This window comes from Schistocerca gregaria, chromosome 1 (genome assembly GCF_023897955.1).
Source record: "Schistocerca gregaria isolate iqSchGreg1 chromosome 1, iqSchGreg1.2, whole genome shotgun sequence".
Lineage (NCBI taxonomy): Eukaryota > Metazoa > Arthropoda > Insecta > Orthoptera > Acrididae > Schistocerca > Schistocerca gregaria.
In genome coordinates, this window is record NC_064920.1 from 116602300 (window position 1) to 116620419 (window position 18120).

An 18120-nucleotide genomic window follows, 5' to 3' on the forward strand; every position below is an offset into this window, starting at 1 on the left:
CACCATATATATTGACGGAAACAAATGCATAATTGCAAATGAGAATGCTAAGCATCAAAAAATGAGGAACTGGTGCAGATTTCATTATTTAAAACCTAATATTACTTTCCAACAGTGCTGAAGGCTCCCTAAATGACTCTATATTCCATATTCTCACTATTGTATATTAAAAAAAAGATGAAAATCTTTGATAACTTTTTGTTGTTCAGAGATCAGTACTAATCGTACCTGAAGAAGCAAAATGAGCTGAAAGCAGACCGAGCGGCGATAAGCAGAATTAATGTAAGCCGAATGAGAATGATGGATTGAACAATGCAACATTTTTCAGCAGAGTGGTGATAATTAGCACGGAGCCCTATTGAACGAGGGTTGCACAGAAAGTAATGCACCGCTGTCGCATTCAGCCAACAGCAATGCTAAGAATGCGAACTTACATATATATTACTTGAAGTCTCCTGAGTGAGCGCGCCAGGTTTCCATCACTACCTACAGATGGCGTACCTGCAGGACAGTTTCAAAATGGCGTCTGTAGGTGACGTACGTTGCAAGCAACGTGGCGTCATTGAATTTCTCACTGCAGAGAAAGAAACTCTGGGGAATATTGACAAACACTTGTGTAAGGTGAAGGAAGAAAAGGTGTCGACAGAAGTTCAGCCAGTGGAGGGTGAGGTCATTAGAAGGCGGTTAGAGGGAGCTCCACGATTTGCAGCGGTCGGGTAGACCATCCACGGCTGTCACACCTGACACACTGAAGCGAGCTGATGTTGTCATTCGCGAGGACCGACGCATTACGACTCGGCAGTTGGCGCTGAATCCGTCAATCAGCAAAGGAAGTTCAGGGAAGCTCTGGCTCCGCAAGGACAAAGATTGGTAGCGACAGAGTATACACGCCCCTGTTTCTCGCTGGAGGTAGGCCACTGAACGGTATGGCGATTACGTGGGAAAATAGAGTGTGTAGATTAAAGTCCATTCTTTCGTGTGTGTAATTCGCATTATGTTCAATAAAGAATTGTTGAATAAAAAAATGTGGTGCATTACTTCCTGGACAACCCTCGTTTGTTTTATGGACGGCTAACGCTGAAAGCAGAGACACACTAATGAACCAGAACATTATGATCACTGCCCACTGCGAGGTTGAGTACCTCATGGTGGCGTTCCCGAGCACGTTACAAAGTAAGAAACGTATATAAACCAAGCAGAGACGGGTGTAGGATTATCGTAGCAGTGTTATGAGGTGCAAATGGAGAAATCCGCTGAGATATATTATCATTAGGTACAGCCTGTGAAAGAGGCCTGGCGAGCAGGCAGAAGTCCCGCAACGTGGCGTGGCATTGGCTCCACCAATATCTGAAGTAGGCATGGAGGGGCCTGACACCATGATTCTCGCAGGGCTGTCCATAAATCCTTAAGAGTACAAGGGGTTATTCATCTCTTACGAACAGCACATTGCAAAATATGCTCAATAATGTTCATGTCAGCCGAGTTTGGTGGCCAGTGGAAGCTATTAAGCTCCGAAGAGTGTTACTGGAGCCACTCAGTAGCAATTCAGGAGGTGTGGCGTGTCGTATTGTCCTGCTGGAATTGCCCAAGCGCGTCGGAATGCACAATGGACATGAATGGGTGCAGGTGATCAGACAGGATTCTTACATGCGTGTCACCTGTGAGAGTCGTATGTTATAGGCATCAGAGGCCCCACAGCACTGCAACTGCACACGCCCCACACCAATGCAGAGCCTCCACCAGCTTGAAGAGTTCCCTGCTGATGTGCTGCGGGATTCATGAGGTTGTCTCCATAGCCGTACACGTCCATCCGCCCGATACAATTTGAAACGAGACTCGTCCGACCAGGCAACATGCTTCGAGGAGGCATCAAGAGTCCAGTGTCGCTATTGACAGGCCTCGCCAAGGCGTAGAGGTTTGTGTCGTGTAGTCATCACACGAGTTGGCCTTCGGCTCCGAAAGCCCCTATCGATGATGTTTCGTTGAATGGTTCACACACTGACACTTTTTGATGGCCCAGCATTGAAATCTGCAGCAATTTACGGAAGGGTTGCACTTTCATCACACTGAACGATTTTCTTCAGTCGTCGTGGTTCTTGCAGGATCTGTTCTGCCACAGTGACAGATTTTATGTTTTCCCGGATTCCTGATATTCACGGTACACTCGTGAAATGGTCGTATGGGAAAAAACCCCACTTCATCGCTACTTCGGAGATACTTTGTGCCATCGCTCGTGCGGCGACTATGATACCACGTTGAAAATCACATTCATGAGTAACCTATCTAACAACTACGCCAGACACTTGTTGCCTTATGTAGGTGTTGCCTACAGCAGCCCCGTATTCTGGCTGTTTACATACCTCTGTATTTGAGTACGAAAAGCTATACCAGTTTCTTTGGCGCTTCAGTGTATTTAACTTCTTTCTTCAGAATTCAGCACACCTTTTTCCTGTTTACATGATTGACCTGTGTTCAGTTTTTGTCGGGCTATCCAGTGGGCCATATTACCACTAAATCTGCGGGGGGATCGGGAGTTTCTCTCGAGAGACCATACTACTCTGCCACGCTGTTCGATTAGAAGGCGCCCTTGAGGAACAGTGTCGAAAGCGATCTGAAAAATCTAGAAATATGGAAAACCTTTTGATATCCCCTGTCGATAGAATTGGTTACTTCGTGTGAATAAAGAGTTAGCTGCGTCTCGCAAGAGCGACATTTCCTGAATACACAGTGTACGTGCCAATGGACTTTCTTCGAGATAATACATAATTTTCGAACATGGCGGATCTGTCAAAATCCTACTGCATCGTTTAAGGTGGAAGGTCACACGCATATCGTTTATGTCTCGTTAGCACAGCAGGGAGCAGTTGCGGAATGCTGAACGCTCACCGTCTCGTTCGCCGCAAACAATGCAACAGCCTCTACAGAGCTGGCATAACGGAAGGCAATTCGTCAGCGCGCCGGGTAAACAGCGCGGCGTTTGTCTGCGGGACGCGGGGATCGCGCTTTGTTTATGGGCGGCGGCTCTGCCAGACGGATGCGGCCGTCAAGGAAACAGAGTGACCGCCGTTAGGCCGCGCACTCGCTGCCTGCCGCCGCCCCGTCTTTGCGAGAGGGCGCGGTGCGGCTGGCGCGCGTTGTCTGCGCCGCCGTCGGCCGTTTGTCGTGCCGGCGCGCCGGGGCGTGGCCCGTCTGCTGTCGGGCTCCAGCCGGAGTGCCGTGCCGTGCGCTGTTGCGGCGTCTGCACGGACATCCTCCGAAAGACAGCAGACACTGTGCGACGCCACACCCCGTGTCTGGGAAGCGCCGCTACCGCGCGTCCCAGCCAAAGCGCGGCACCTCCCCCTCCAAAGTACTGTGCGGGGATATTGTATGGCAGCACATACGTCTCTCTCCCTTGAGTATCCCCGTACTGTGGAGTGATCGAAAAACATTAAAAAATAACTCTAGTAACAAAACGAAACACAGTTACAGTGTTATTGCATAATGTCCACACGACTACAGAAACCAAAAACATTTCTCCTGTGACGATATCTGCGATGTGCACACGCGGCTGACCCCAGAATCACGGTAGGCGGCGGCTTGACGACTTGATACGTTGCTGGACGATACGTTGCTGGACCGGTGTTGCCGGCGGGTTACGGCTGACTGTTGTGGACTGTTAGGTGTCCACTTTGACGAAAATCTCGTTCCCGCCGAAAAAGAAGACTATTATGAGCCGTGGAAAAAAAAAATTCCTGTTTTGAATAGCGCGCCACAGTGCATTGTGTGAAGCAGTCGCCCTCCTTTTCTGGTGGTGACGCCGCTATGGTAATCGCAGCTTTGGTGTTTCCCTCTGGTGGGAAAGCCGAAAGGTTGCCTGTTCATGTAATGTGTATCCACAGGACATGTGGCCTGTAGTTGAAGAAGTGTCATAGTGATCTCTCCATTGGCAAAAGATTCCGGAATAGTCCCCCATTCGGATCTCCGGGAGGGGACTGCCAAGAGGGAGGTTACCATGAGAAAAAGATTGAATAATCAACGAAAGGATAATGTTCTACGAGTCGGGGCGTGGAATGTCAGAAGCTTGAACGTGGTAGGGAAACCAGATAATCTGCAAAGGCTCAATCTAGATATAGTAGGGGTCAGTGAAGTGAAGTGGAAGGAAGACAAGGATTTCTGATCAGATGAGTATCGGGTAATATCAACAGCAGCAGAAAATGGTATAACAGGTGTAGGATTCGTTATGAATAGGAAGGTAGGCCAGAGGGTGTGTTACTGTGAACAGTTCAGTGACCGGGTTGTTCTAATCAGAATCGACAGCAGACCAACACCGACAACGATAGTTCAGGTATACATGCCGACGTCGCAAGCTGAAGATGAACAGATAGAGAAAGTGTATGAGGGTATTAAAAGGGTGATGCAGTATGTAAAGGGGGACGAAAATCTAATAGTCATGGACGACTGGAATGCAGTTGTAGGCGAAAGAGTAGAAGAAAAGGTTACAGGAGAATATGGGCTTGGGACAAGGAATGAAAGAGGAGAAAGACTAATTGAGTTCTGTAACAAGTTTCAGCTAGTAATAGCGAATGCCCTGTTCAAGAATCATAGGAGGAGGAGGTATACTTAGAAAAGGCTGGGAGATACGGGAATATTTCAATTAGATTACATCATGGTCAGACAGAGATTCCGAAATCAGATACTGGATTGTAAGGCGTACCCAGGAACAGATATAGACTCAGATCACAATATAGTAGTGATGAAGAGTAGGCTGAAGTTCAAGACATTAGTCAGGAAGGATCAATACGCAAAGAAGTGGGACACGGAAGTTCTAAGGAATGACGAGATACGTTTGAAGTTCTCTAACGCTATAGATACAGCAATAAGGAATAGCGCAGTAGGCAGCACAGTTGAAGAGGAATGGGCATCTCTAAAAAGGGCCATCACAGAAGTTGGGAAGGAAAACATAGGAACAAAGAAGGTAGCTGGAAAGAAACCATGGGTAACAGAAAAAATACTTCAGCTGATTGATGAAAGGAGGAAGTACAAACAAGTTCCGGAAAATCAGGAATACAGAAATACAAGTCGCTGAGGAATGAAATAAATAGGAAGTGCAGGGAAGCTAAGACGAAATGGCTGCAGGAAAAATGTGAAGACATCGAAAAAGATATGATTGTCGGAAGGACAGACTCAGCATACACGAAAGTCAAAACAACCTTTGGTGACATTAAAAGCAACGGTGGTAACATTAAGAGAACAACGGGAATTCCACTGTTAAATGCAGAGGAGAGAGCAGATAGGTGGAAAGAATACATTGGGTCAAGATTTGTCTGATGTGATAGAAGAAGAAACAGGAGTCGATTTAGAAGAGATAGGGGATCCAGTATTAGAATCAGAATTTAAAAGAGCTTTGGAGAACTTACGGTCAAATAAGGCAGAAGGGATAGATAACATTCCATCAAAATTTATAAAATCATTAGGGGAAGGGGCAACAAAACGACTATTCACGTTGGTGTGTAGAATTTATGAGTCTGGCGACATACCATCTGACTTTCGGAAAAGCATCATCCACACTATTCCGAAGACAGGAAGAGCTGACTAGTGCGAGAATTATCGCACAATCAGCTTAACAGCTCATGCATCGAAGCTGCTTACAAGAATAATATACAGAAGAATGGAAAACAAAATTGAGAATGCGCTAGGTGACGATCCGTTTGGCTTTAGGAAAAGTAAAGGCACGAGAGAGGCAATTCTGACGTTACGGCTAATAATGGAAGCAATGCTAAAGAAAAATTAAGACACGTTCATAGGATTTGTCGACCTGGAAAAAGCGTTCGACAATATAAAATGGTGCAAGCTGTTCGAGATTCTGAAAAAAGTAGGGGTAAGCTATAGGGAGAGACGGGTCATATACAATATGTTCAACAACCAGGAGGGAATAATAAGAGTGGACGATCAAGAACGAAGTGCTCGTATTAAGAAGGGTGTAAGACAAGGCTGTAGCCTTTCGCCCCTACTCTTCAATCTGTACATCGAGGAAGCAATGATGAAAATGAAAGAAAGGTTCAGGAGTGGAATTAAAATACAAGGTGAAAGGATATCAATGATACGATTCGCTGATGACATTTGATATCCTGAGTGAAAGTGAAGAAGAATTAAATGATCTGCTGAACGGAATGAACAGTCTAATGAGTACACAGTATGGTGTGAGAGTAAATCGGAGAAAGACGAAGTAGTAGAAATGAGAACAGCGAGAAACTTAACATCAGAATTGATGGTCACGAAGTCAATGAAGTTAAGGAATTCTGCTACCTAGGCGGTAAAATAACCAATGACGGACGGAGCAAGGAGGACATCAAAAGCAGACTCGCTATGGCGAAAAAGACATTTCTGGCCAAGAGAAGTCTACTAATATCAAATACAGGCCTTAATTTGAGGAAGAAATTTATGAGGATGTACGTGTGGAGTACAGCATTGTATGGTAGTGAAATATGGACTGTGGGAAAACCGGAACAGAAGAGAATCGAAGCATTTGAGATGTGCTGCTATAGACGAATGTTGAAAATTAGGTGGACTGATAAGGTAAGGAATGAGGAGAATCTACGCAGAATCGGAGAGGAAAGGAATATGTGGAAAACACTGATAAGGAGAAGGGACAGGATGATAGGACATCTGCTAAGACCTGAGGGAATGACTTCCATGGTACTAGAGGGAGCTGTAGAGGGCAAAAACTGTAGAGGAAGACAGAGATTGGAATACGTCAAGCAAATAATTGAGTACCTAGGTTGCAAGTGCTACTCTGAGATGAAGAGGTTAGCACAGGAAAGGAATTCGTGGCGGGCCGCATCAAACCAGTCAGTAGACTGATGACACAAAAAAATAATGAGCTCTGTAGAGGGCGAGTCGGTCAGTCGAGGCGTGTCTAGTTATTTGCTCAGTCGGCTCAGTGTTGGGCAGTCAGTGTCTGTCTGTCGTCGAAGTGCTAGTATATCTGTCCTTTGGATCACCCATAAGGCTAGGAAATGAGTCTTGCCACAGAACTCAGCTAGTGGTCGCCCGGTCGGAGCTCAGTTCCTGCATTTGAGTCTGCGCGTTAGGCAGCCACTCTGCTCGAGTTGCTCGGGCAACGGTTATTGGCGATTGGATCGATCGGTTGGTCAGTGGCGAACTGAGACACGAGATGACTGGTCGGTCTGGACCGTCGGCGCACGTGAAGTCACCACGTGAGTCCAGTGGGCCGCGCCGTATAGCGAGGCGCAGTGGCTTCGCGGCCAACACGAGAGCAACAGGAGTGAACCCACGGCATCGGGCTGGCCGGGGCGAGCTGCGACGCCGTGCGACGGGAGATCGGCGCGCCTTTCTGCGTTCGTTGAAGCGGCTGGCAGCGGACGGTTCGGGAGAGCGATTTGGGGGGTGCTGCGCCAGGTCTTCGTCAGACATCGCAGTTTAATATAAGTTAAGTGATTTGTGATATGTTGTTTCATTTACATGTTAACTTCTACGTGTTTCTTGGTCACTCTCCCGTTCCCAGCTTGCTCGTCTGTCTCTTTTCCGTATTTGTTAGGCAGTTAGTGTCTGTTTGTTAGGCAGCTAGTGTCTGTCTGTCTGTCGGTCTGCCGTACGTTAATAGCTCCCTATGTCATGTTTGTCGGATTCGGTCTTAACGAATTTATAGAATTAAGGCCGAATCCCTGAAATATTTATCTTGCCTATCGTCTTGCGAGGCGGTATATGTGTAACGTACAGCATGTTGTACATTTTATGTAAGTCTGAAATTCATGGGTTTCATGTAAATAGTCATTTTTATAAAGTTACCATCCTTCCATCGTTCTTTTAAAAACAAGTGGCACTTTCGATGGCAAATAATTTTAATGTGAGTGTTTTGTACTATTTCCATCCCTCTTACGGGGTGCCTAGTTAATCTGTTTGTGTGAGTTGTTAAAAATATTTAGTTTAAAGTAATCTGGTGTGTTGCAGATTTGCACCAGTGTAGTTTTTCAGATGTTGTCTGGTTAGGTCGTGATTACGGCCGTGTTGAAAGGGAGCGAAAGCCCCTCAGCCTGAAATATCCTACTCTAACTTTTCTGCCAATAATTTTAAAACTGTTTTGAAAAAAGCTCTTAGGAATAAAATTCACATTTGTTAAATTGTAGCTTGATATCTCGAGGGTGCTTTTCTGCTTATTAATTTTAAATCTGTTTTTGAAAAGGCTTTTATGAACAAAATTTCCATTGGCTGAAATTTAATTTGTTTCCATCAGTTACTCCTTGCCAACTACTTCCACGCTCACATAGTGTGTTAATGTTCTTGATGATTCGCTAGTAAATAAAGTGAATTCCTTAAGAAAATATTTTGAAAGTAAATTTTTGCGTTTCATAATAAAGGCGTCTTGGTAGGATGAATGCGTGGTTCTAGAGCATCAGAGACATAATGAAAGTAACACAGAACTGTTAGTAGTGAAATATATAACTCAGCTGTGTCGGCCGCGGTGGTCTCGCGGTTCTAGGCGCGCAGTCCGGAGCCGTGCGACTGCTACGGTCGCAGGTTCGAATCCTGCCTCGGGCATGGATGTGTGTGATGTCCTTAGGTTAGTTAGGTTTAAGTAGTTCTAAGTTCTAGGGGACTGATGACCACAGCAGTTGAGTCCCATAGTGCTCAGAGCCATTTGAACCATTTTTCCCATAGTGCTCAGAGCCATTTGAACCATTTTTTTTAACTCAGCTGTGCTAACGCTGGTTACAGGAATTGTAGAATGCTGATTTAGCGTATGTCACGCGGAGGCTACAATTCCACGAACATAAACTAAATAATGTTCTCTCAACTAAAACTGGATGATGTACTGTTCCAAGAATGGTTCCAGACTAATAGTATTCATTTAAAATCTCTATGCAGGTGGTCTGTCCATACATGATAATTCTGTTCTGTTTCTACGGAACACTAAACACTATCTATCGGCCTCTGTTTCTATCCCACCCGACGACTTGAAAACACGACGAATGTACTGCAGGAACACCATAGCAAGTCGCGGACTGACTTACAACCTGCAATAGACAATTTGTTAGTGCACGGTTACTTAAGCGCGTTTCTCTTTTCACGATGGAGTTGCCGCTCCAGGGGAGGTGATTCTCGCGGGCAGCATGATTGGTTTGCGCACAGCAATGTTCCTTCTGCGGACGGGGCCCGCCGCACTTCTGGTACCAAATGTCACAAACTCTTTTTCTGTGGTATCTCATTACACTACACTGATGCAAAGGTGGTGCATACTAGGACGAACTGGACCCTAACTGCGGCGTGGAGTACCGAGACGAAACTGCTGGTACTGTCAGCTAGTAGCGCCGGATTGGTACTAGATGCCCCAGAGTTAGCTGTGGCACGTACTCCCATTGTTGACACTCCTTACAGTCCCTCACATTATGTGTAACGGATCGATAGAGACCTGGCCAGTGATACCTGCGTCAGACTCAGTCTAGGTTCTTCACAAATTCCAGGTGACCAGATGTTGGAACGTTATGGAAATACTTCAGAATAGCTGATTGTAGATGAACTCTGATGACGAGCAAACATTTCCATTCCATCGGACTGTAGTTCGTATTATAAAATGTTCCGTTTATCAGTTTGAATTCATCTTCGATCGGTTTCTTCTTCTTCATTTCCTCTATAGTTTTCATCAGTGCTCAATCTTCCTTCTGATCAGTAGCGATTCCATTTAACGCAACAGTGATTGAGATTTCATCCATATAGCTGCGTTCTACCAAAGGAGTCCTTGAAAGACCGTCGCCGACCTTTTGTTTCCATCCGTTTTTGTCTACAACCGTGACATCAAATACCTGAAGACAACTAAGGCTTCAGGAGTACGACGCAATGTATCCGACAGGCCTGTCAGCCAGTTAGAGGACTGTGTTCGGCCACAATGGTGAATGGTTTGCCAAATAAATGCCGTCAGAACTTGATGGTACAAACAACTGCAACGAGCTCTTCCTCATTTGTAGGGTACTTCACCTCGTAATTGGAGAGTGGAAGGATAAGCCATGACCTTTTGAATACGTTCCTGAATCTGCACTAGAACTGAATCAGTCCCAACCTTGCTAACTTCTGTATGAAGTTCTGTTCAAATGGTTCAAATGTCTCTGAGCACTATGGGACTTAACACCTGAGGTCATTAGTCCCCTATAACGTAGAACTACTTACACCTAACGAGCCTAAGGACATCACACACATCCATGCCCGAGGCAGGATTCGAACCTGCGACCGTAGCAGTCGCGCGGTTCCGGACTGAAGCTGAAGTCATCAGTCCCAAAGCTTACACACTACTTAACCTAAATCATCCTAAGGACAAACACACACACACATGCCTGAGGGAGGACTCGAACCTCTGCCTGGACCAGTCGTGGGAAACCTGTGACTGCTCTCACTTTCTAAGGATCGAAATAGACTCCACTGCCATAACTAGGTGCCACAACATTTATATGTCTTGGGTGATGAAGAGGTAGTTTTTGGATCTCAGATACCTGCAGGATAAACACAACTGAATGCCACTGTCATATGTTCTTCAGATTGAAACAGCGACAGTGTCATGCTGATAGTAAAGAGCTGTTGTCTATTTTAGGCGCTGAAGCAGGTTGCCGTCATACTTTCAAAGGTGACTGAAGTGTTACACAATCCACATGGTATCGTTGGGGCCATCAAGAACTGTAAAGGTAGTCATTCCTCGATCAGCCCTCTCAATAATGATTTGCCAGTAGCCCAACTGCAAGTCTGTAGGTGAGAATATTTTGCTTATTGGCAAGAAGTAAAGGTTGTAATCACGGCACAGCAATAGATAGACATCTTTCTTTGTACATTTTTATCATCAGGTGAATAAATGCCATGTGCCATCCTTCTCCGCAAGGACTAACATATGAGGACCAACAACTCTCTTAAGATTCAAATGCAGCATCTCCTCCATTCCCTTACATATCATCCATCATTCAGCTGGCGACACTGTGTCCTAGCGATGCCTAATGGGTGGCTGATCCACAATACTGATACAGTCTTTTCCCATGGCCAGCCTGGTGTTTCTTTTTTACACTCTAGATAGGCAGGCATCAGAAAACTGACGCAGACTGGTTATCACTAGCCTGCATTGTTCCTTTGTTATGTCAGATCCTGTTGGCAGTTCCACCATAGCTTCCCCCTGTACATTGTCTGTAATGTAAGCAGTTCACAATTCTTTATCATGATTCTAAGCTGCCTTCCTAGACTAGTTCGTCTGCACTATACAATGCCTTTTGGGATGAGTAATGGTTGCTCCTGAAAGTTAGTAAGCAGAAGTTTTCCTTCGACACTTACAATGCTTATGGTCTTCGCTGACACGAATATTTATTTTGTGAATTGTAATACCATTTTGCAATCTACAAAAACTTCATAGTTTGATTTAGTATCCTGTTTGTCAACAAGAACGCCTCTAGCTGATGATGGTGGGGTCACCACACACTCAACGGCAAACAACCACTCAGAGCAATGTCTGTTACTTGTGACTACTGGAATAGCTTCGTCAGTTTGGAGCTCCGACCCTGCAGTATCTGAGACTGCTTGTGATGTCAGCGAGATGTCCTGTCTGAGAATAAGATTATGGCTACAGTTTCTTCTTTCCTTCTTTCTTTCTTCAATCTTCTGACTGGTTTGATGCAAATTCCTCTTCTGTGCTAATCTCGCTCTACAGTTCCCTCTAGTATAACAGCTGTAATTCACTGCTGTGACATATGTCCTCTTATTCTGTCACTTCTTCTTCACAATAGGTTCCATATATTCTATCGTCGGCGAATTCCGCATAGAAACTCTACACTGCTTATCTTATTAGTACACCTAATTTTGAACATTCTTGTGTAGCACTACGTCTGAAATTCTTCGATTCTCTTCTGTTCCAGTTTTACCACAGTCCATGATTCACTACCACGCATCTGTGCTACAAACACATCCTCAGAAGCTTCTTCCTCAAACTGAGGCCTATGTTTGATAGAAATAGACTTCTTTTCACGAGCAATGCCCTCTTTGCAAGTGCCAGTCCGCCACTCGTGAGTCTATTGAGCAAATCCGCATAACATATTGATGTCTGACTACTTTTGATCAAATGGGGCTCTGATGAAGATGATAAAGAAAGAAATAAACGGTCCGCGGACAGCGTGGAAAGAACTCTCGAATGATTCATTAAACATTAACGTCATTGTCATTTACGATGGTAGCAGCTCCACAGATGGGGAATCATCGCTGTCCACTACAAGCTGAACAAAGGCAAAATAGCTACATGAGAATCGCACAGTTTAATCGAAATCATGATGTTCTAGCTAAGTTGTCAAACAATTCTATAGATGGTCTTGGCACATAAAATTAGATACAGTAGTAAAATACTTCCTTTTTTTTAAAAAAAAGTCTTTGAAACTGCTTCAGCGAAGAAGATCGCAATACAGTTCCTAAGGTCTACTGTCGAATTGAAACGAAATGCCACAAAAGGAAACAGCTCAAATAACTCGATACGCCAGGGCTACAAGGAGGGTGTCCAAACTGTACAAATTGTACCTAGTCATACGAAGCGTTCAGATTCTGAGCTCGAAGTCACACAAAGGGATGATAAATGTCGTGTAGCAAAACGATCTCTATCAAGACTGTTACGCTCTTTTGTTTTGAACTGCAGTCACAGTTTAAGAGTTCGCTGTAACTGTCTGCATTGACTGTGGTACGCCGAGGCAAAAAAAATCAGCAAACAGAACAGACTCTCTGTCCAAAAGTATTTACAATGACTGGTTTTTTAATTACTACGTAAAGTGAGCAGACAAAGTTTCGTCATCAGTGAAAAATTGGCTTAAAAAGTTACTACCTCCGACACAGTACACAAGTCAATCCACTGGCAAAGCAATTGGATTTCTGTAACTCATTCAGCGTTTATGGTACTTAACTTGTGGACCACTTTCGATACTGCGAGACTTCTGTCACAATTTCGTACAGAACAATTTTGAAACGTTGGGAAAGGCATGAGATAGTTATGAAATCTTGTGGTGTTTGTCTTCTCGATCTTTTTTATCAATTTACTTGCTCGAGGTCATCTGTAATAACGGAAAGTCGCCCATTTATTTCTTATCGTGCACATTTGTGCGGTCATCCTTTAACCATCCTATGCCATTTCCTAACCATTCGAACGCTCAGAGCAATTTCCCCACACGCTTCACTAATACGTCGATGACTCGTGGTAGCTTCCGCCCACTTCAGACTTGAATAACCCAGTGTAACTAACAGTGAAAGTTTCAATCGTGTGAGCCATTTTAATTGTTGTAGTAATTGTTGTGGTCTTCAGTCCTGACACTGGTTTGATGGAGCTCTTCATGGTACTCTATCCTGTGCAAGCTTCTTCATCTCCCAGTACCTACTGCAACTTACATCCTTCTGAATCTGCCTAGTGTATTCATCTCCTGGTCTTCCTCTACGATTTTTACCCTCCACGCTGCCCTCCAATGTTAAATTTGTAATCCCTTGAATCCTCAGAACATGCCCTACCAACCGGTCCCTTCTTCTTGTCAAGTTGTGTCACAAACTCCTCTTCTGCCCTATTCTATTCAATACTTCCTCATTAGTTATGTGAAATACCATTCTAATGTTCAACATTATTCTGTAGCACCACATTTCGAAAGCTTCTTGTTCACACTATTTATCGTCCATGTTTCACTTACACACATGGCTACACTCCATACAAATACTTTCAGAAAGGACTTCCTGACACTTAAATCTATACTCGATGTTAACAAACTTCTCATCTTCAGAAACGCTTTCCTTGCCATTGCCAGTCCACATTTTAATTTTTTAATATTCCGGCAGGAGAAAGTAACGATAATGGTGACTGTGTGGAGTCAACATTTTAGGCAAAAAACATGGTAGGAAAAAATAGAACACCTTGAACAACTGGAGATAGGACCCTTTAATTCACAGGACATGTACGTTCATTCATCTCGATTCAACATGTGTCCTGTTTATTAGTAAGCACCGGATCCGCCATGGACCCTGAAAACTTGGTCCATGCGTGATGGCATCGACGCGTATAAGGCTGTTGTACAGTCATCCATGCTGCATTCACCTGGGTCCAAAATTCATCAGTGGTGGTTGGTGTTGGTTCACCGCACTGCAACTGTCGTTTCACCATATCCAATACATTTTGGATTGGAGACAAGTCTGGTGATCTAGTGGGCCAGAGCAAAATACTGACAGCCTGTGACACCAAGAAGGCTCGTGTTTGTGCCTCATCACGTGGTCGTGCATTGTCTTGTTGAAAATAGCATCTGGGATGTTGTGCAGAATGAGTATAGCTACGAGTCGCAGGATGTCAGTCAGTCACATAGGTCACACAGGTCACAGGGCACTGTACATTCACCAGCCGTGATTTGTGGTTGTACCCAACAGCACTCGCGCCCATAATGCTTTGAGTTGCCACAGTAGAGCGAATGAAGTCACTGTGATGCCGCTCCTCCTGCCTGTGGTGAATCAAAATTCGACCTCCATCTTCAAACAAACGGAATCTGGATTCGTCTGAAAACACTACTTGAAGCCATTCCTGCCTAGAGTAACGTAATTCCATTACTGCCGCCTAGCATATTTCTGCACATTCATCAAAGAGAGGCGGAGAAGTGGACGACGCGTACGTAGCCGTAATAAACAGAGACGGACGGTCACCTCTGATAATGATGTATTACACTGTTCCACTATGGCGAGAGAGCCGAGGGGGGCGCAGATCTGTCCAGAAAGCCACTCGGATGTGCTGTAGATCTCCTTGGCTGGGCTGCACACGTCCGTTTCACAGCCGACACATTTTGTCCTACACGAGCAGCAATTTACGTGATAGATCCATCACATTCTCTCATGCCAATTATGCGCCCTCTGACAAACTCAGCGATTTAACCGTTCGGTTTGCGCATTCGTCTGCGAGGCATCCTGCACGTCTGCTCAGCCTGATCCATTACCTACCGTTTATAGCGACAACGAGAGGTGCAGGCACACTTTACCGGTAGGTGGTGTTGTGCCGATATATCTGTGTTGACACTTAACCTGCCGCCCACATGGTTCAAATGCAACTACACTACTGGCCATTAAAATTCCTGCACCAAGAAGAAATGCGGATGATAAACGGGTATTTATAGGACAATTATATGATACTAGATTTGACATTGGATTACATTTTCACGCAATTTGGGTGCATAGCTCCTGAGAAATCAGTACCCAGAACAACCATCTCTGGCCGTAATAACGGCCTTGATACGCCTGGGCATTGAGTCAAACAGAGCTTGGATGGCGTGAACAGGTACAGCTGCCCATGCAGCTTCAACTCGATACCACAGTTTATTAAGAGTAGTGACTGGCGTATAGTGACGAGCCAGTTGCTCCGCCACCATTGACCAGACGTTCCTAATTGGTGAGATATCTGGAGAATGTGCTGGCCAGGGCAGCACTCGAACATTCTCTGTATCCAGAAAGGCCCGTACAGGACCTGCAACATGCGGTCGTGCAATATCCTGCTCAAATGCAGGGTTTCTCAGAGATCGAATGGAGGGTAGAGCCACGGGTCGTAATATGAAGTGTAACGTCCACTGCTCAAAGTGCCGTCAAAGCGAACAAGAGGTGACCGAGACGTGTAGCCAATGGCATCCCGCACCATCACGCAGGATGGTACGCCAGTATGGCGATGACGAATATACGCTTCCAACGTGCTTTCACCGTGATGTCGCCAAACACGGATGTGACCATCATGATACTGTAAACAGTACCTCGATTCATCCGAAAAAATAACATTTTGCCATTCGTGCTCCCAGGTTCGTCGTTGAGTACACCATCGCAGGCGCTCCTGCCTGTGATGCAGCGTCAAGGGTAACCTCAGCTATTGTCTCGGAGCTGATAGTCCATGCTGCTGCAAACGTCGTCGAACTGTTCGTGCAGTTGGTTGTTGTCTTACAAACGTCCCCATCTGTTGACTCTGGGATCGAGACGTGGGTGCACGATCCGTTACAGCCATGCGAATAAGATGCGTGTCATCTCGACTGCTAGCGATACGAGACCGTCGGCATCCAGCACGGCGTTCCGTTTTAACCTTCTGAACACACCGATTCCATATTCTGCTAACCGTTCTGCTATGTTGCGATACGATAAACCGCAATCGCGATAGGCTTCAACCCGACCTTTATTAAAGTCGGAAACGTGATGGTACGCATTTCTCCTTCTTACGTGAGGCATCACAACAACGTTTCACCCGGCAACACCGGTCAACTGCTGTTTGTGTATGAGAAATTGGAAACTTTCCTCATGTAAGCAGGTTGTTGGTGTCGCCACAGGCTCCAACCTTGTGTGAATGCTCTGAAAAGCTAAACATTTTCATATCACAGCATCTTCTTTCTGTCGGTTAAATTTCGCGTATGTAGCACGTCATCTTCGTGGTGTAGCAATTTTAATGGATAGTAGTGTAATTTCAGCCAAATATACTAATGTGCTTGTCCTGTGAATATGAACCTCCCATCTCTAATCGTTCAAGATGTTCTGTTTTTTTTTCCACAATATGAGCGTACTTTGCAAGTATGCGCAGTGCACTGATCGCAGAGCTGCAACGCCCCTACTTCAAACTTGTAGTTACTTTAAAAACTCCCCTCATATAAAAATATCGGATAACATCTATACCTCCTTAAGGAAGTGTACATCCAGCGAAGTGAGATTGTTGTAAAATTGTTACAAAATCCAGGAAGAGTTATAGATCATGGGATGCTAGTTCAAAGTTTGGTATTTAATTCTAGATATAAACCATGTAACGCCGATAATTATTTAACCACGTGCACTTTGATCAGCCATTGGGGTCAGTCGTGACCTCCATGTTGTTAAATTTTTGTTCTGAGAGACTGAGCCTGGAAGGGTTGCAAAGATATGAGTGTGAGGAAGACAAGCGCCGAAGAAAGATTTAAGGGAAGGGCCGTAAGAAGAAGTACTTGAGTATGGAAGAGGTCACTTAAAAGATAGTATAAAAGTAACTTTCAGTCAACTCCTGAGTATTAATCATGTGTCTGGGATCATCACGAAGCTGGTTAATCGATAAGATGGAAAGATTTCAAGGAAGAGCTGCACCGTTCATCACATGTATGTTTCGTCACTATTAGCGTAACACAGATGCAGAACAGAATGCTGTGGAGACGTCATAAGACCGACGATGAAGATCATGGATAGCTTTACATGTGGAATTCAGACACCTCAGGTTTCAGAACGGGTGAAGAGGCGTACTACCTGGAGAAGGGGTTGGGCTGTGGGGACGGGTTGATATACGGAGGCCTTACGACACACACACACACACATACATACATACATACACAGACACACAGTCGAACACAGACAGTGCGTAAGCTGTTTGTACCCCACTACTTACCTCATTCAACACGTATCTCACGTAATAACATCGGTGCTTGAATATCAGATATTTTGGCTCTCAAAGAGACGTGCTGTCAGTCCGCTAATGGAATGTGAAGCGTGCAAATGCTGCTGGTATACCTTGTATCCTCCACCATCAACCATAAGGTGGTTACGGAGTACAGATGTTACTGTGCCTACCTCAGATAACCAGCAACACACCCATACGTCAGAGTACAAGCTGTAGTTATCACACGAGCGGTTGCAGTTTGCATTAACTTATAAATACCTTATAAATTCGCCACAAAAAAATATTGGTTGAGACAAAAAAAGGATGGTAATGAGTAGATGTGATGTACTTATACAGTCAAACTAATGATTACAGTTTCATAAAAATTGGATGATTTTTGTAAAGAAAGAGCATCACAAATTGAGCAAGTCAGTAACGCATCGGTCCACTTTTGGCCGATATGAAAGCAGTTACTCGGCTTGACATTGATTAATGGAGTTGTTCGATGGCCTCCTGAGGGATATCGTACCAAATTCTGTCAATTGGGGCGTCAAAATCTCGAGGTGATTGGAGAGCACTGTCTATAACGCTCCAAATGTCGACCTTTCTGGCCAAGGTAGGGTTTGGCAAGCACTAACATAATCAGACGAAAGACTCGCCGTGTGCGGGCAGACATTTTCTTCCTCAAACGTAAGCCCGGGTGGCTTGCCATGAAGGGCAACAAAGCGGGGATTAGA